The 2,704-nt window shown below is 35.8% G+C and overlaps 1 non-coding gene across 1 annotated transcript; it reads left to right on the forward strand.

The window, feature by feature from the left end:
• The first annotated feature begins 2,020 nt into the window (after positions 1-2,020).
• On the forward strand, positions 2,021-2,127 carry LOC141699447 (small nucleolar RNA R71). The gene has a single exon (XR_012565910.1). It is a non-coding gene; the product is annotated as a small nucleolar RNA R71 (small nucleolar RNA).
• The last annotated feature ends 577 nt before the right edge of the window (positions 2,128-2,704 follow it).

Raw genomic sequence — 2,704 nt, forward strand, 5'->3', positions numbered from 1 at the left:
AATATTATTTGAATATTCATTTGAGGATCTATGACTCCGATTATTTGCTGAGGTATATTCTTTATTTTATTAAAGAATAAGGTGTCAATAATCAAACTTATTTTCGATTATTCAAATAGAGATAATACTTTCATATAAGTATATCTTTGTTTATTTAATACTCGTTTCAAGTATAAGTTTTAATACTTCTACTTCAATTATTTTTATAAAGATTATTCTTTATGGGAATATTATTTAAATAATAATATTCAGTCATTTTCTAAATATTCTGGGGACTGATTTACTTCATTAAATCAGCTTTACTCCAAACACTCTTTAAAGTGTTTTCGAGTCTTCAAAACGATTTTTAAAAGTTAGAGCGGATCCCAAAACTCATTTTTATATTTAAGATCTTCCTTTTTAAGGGGATTTAAATACTCGCTCAAAACCTGAGGGATCCGGCTCTATGGTGTATTTTATATTCGCAACAAGGTTGTTGTTTTGATAAATGAATTGATTACTTGCCCAATGTTCGGGAAGTAAGCCCATCTAATTGAGTCGGCATAAGCGACAGGCCGGGGTACGGTCTATCAAAGTGTAAGTGGCTGGGTGGCAGTCCATCAACGCGTAAGAGGCCGGGTGGCGGTCCAGCACAAGGTCCTTTTGTGGCCAGGGTGATGACCGGTGGGGGATTCATCCATCTACTAGTAGAAAAGGTTACTTATTGGTATCTTTTCCTGATCAGCAAGATATCTGGTTTATGCCAAAATTCTTTTCCTTTCCAAAATTCATTGGATATTATAACTCTGTTCATACTTTACATGATAGAGATTTTCAGGAAATGTATGAGATATATATATATATATATGGATATATATATCAGGACTTAATGAAGTATCTCGTAACTTCATTATTTATAATGATATTTCAAAGATTGAATCTATTCAAGTCTTATCTTGTAGTCTCATCTATGTGATGAACCTTTGAAACTGATTATAACTTGAACAGGGGTAGTTCAAGTAGTATTTGGTAAAGATATAAGTATTTTGGGGTATCTTGTAACTTCATCTTTTAAACTTATATCTAATTAATAATTGTCTTATGAATGACAAAGATTTTCAGAAAAACGTTGAGACAAGGTTAGATATATGAGATCACCTTGCAACGATATTTTTTTATACAGTTATACACTGGGACTTTGTGTATATTATGCATGGAAGAGGACTTCCAATATTTTAAAAAGTATATATGTATATATACTGAATATTTTGCGACTTCATCGCATTAAGATATCAAACTTGGTTCATTTCTTTTGACCAAGACTTTCATGAGTATTATGAGTAGGCTCATATATTGTAAATCATTATACATATTATTTTGGTGGGCTTGCTGCTCACCCTTGCTTTATTTCTTCATCACACAACAACAGTTAGGAAAGATGGCCAGACTCCAGCAGACCCAGCGCAAGCGCGTGGGAAGCGTCCCGCGTCTTCCCGTTGATGTTGTAGCTGCTATAGCTGCAGAGGTAGATCTATTGTAGATCAGACCATCTACTTTTGAGAATCAATTATGTATAATTATAACTTGTGGCAGATAATGGCAATTAACTGTAAATTTATCAAGTAATCATTTTGGGTTGTAATAACTTTTAAATTGTGGATTCAAAGACTTGTACTTATTTAAATTTCATCTCTGAGACTATAACGGGTTGTGGTGTGTGTTAGTGTGGGGTCACAGCATAAGGTTATTTATTATTAATTAAGTGAAGTGATATTGTGGAAAGAAAGACCGTGACGACCCGGATCCCCGACCCCGGATCTGGGGGTGTTACACTGTATCAACCTCCAGAATTCCTGCTACATTGCCTTATGGTATTCTCTGAGTTAGATTCTGATATTCATTCACAACCATCATCTCAATTAGCTCATAAGCTTCTTCATAGCTCTTATCCCATAAGGCTGCACCTGATGCTGCATCGAGCATAGGTCTTGACTGTGCTCCCAAACTATTATAAAAGTAATTGATCACCATCCAGTTAGGCATTCCATGATGAGGACACTTCCTAAGCATCTCCTTATAGCACTCCCAAGCTTCACATAAAGATTCACCCGATTGCTGCGCGAATTGAGTAAGAGCATTCGTGATTGCAGCTGTCTTTGCCATAGGGAAGAATTTAGTATGGAATTTCTGAGCAAGATCCTCCCAAGTCGTAATAGAACCAGCTGGTAGAGAGTGTAACCAGCTCTTAGCTTTATCCCTCAGAGAGAATGGGAAAAGTCTCAGTTTCACAGCATCTTCAGAAATATTATTGAACTTGAAGGTGTCGCAGATCTCGAAGAAATCCCTAATGTGCATATTGGGATCTTTCGTTGGAGCACCCCCAAACTGGACTGAATTCAGCACCATTTGAATTGTGCCAGGCTTGATCTCAAAGGTATTAGCCGCGATAGCTGGCCAGACAATGTTAGATTGAATGTCATTGATCTTTGGTTGAGAATAATCCATCAATGCTTTCGTTGCTGCTGCTGGTTCTCCCATTGTAACACTACTAGAAAAAGTAGAATAGACATCGGCTAAAAATCGATGTTTATGAACAAAAAAATCCGATGTCTTCGTGGGTGATGTTAAAGACCCCCCATTTAACATCGGTTTTAAACTGATGTTAAAGAAGACAAATAACATCAGTTTTTAAATATGTTAAATTTCTAATGCATATCTAATCTTA

The sequence above is a fragment of the Apium graveolens genome, chromosome 11, assembly GCF_009905375.1.
Source record: "Apium graveolens cultivar Ventura chromosome 11, ASM990537v1, whole genome shotgun sequence".
Lineage (NCBI taxonomy): Eukaryota > Viridiplantae > Streptophyta > Magnoliopsida > Apiales > Apiaceae > Apium > Apium graveolens.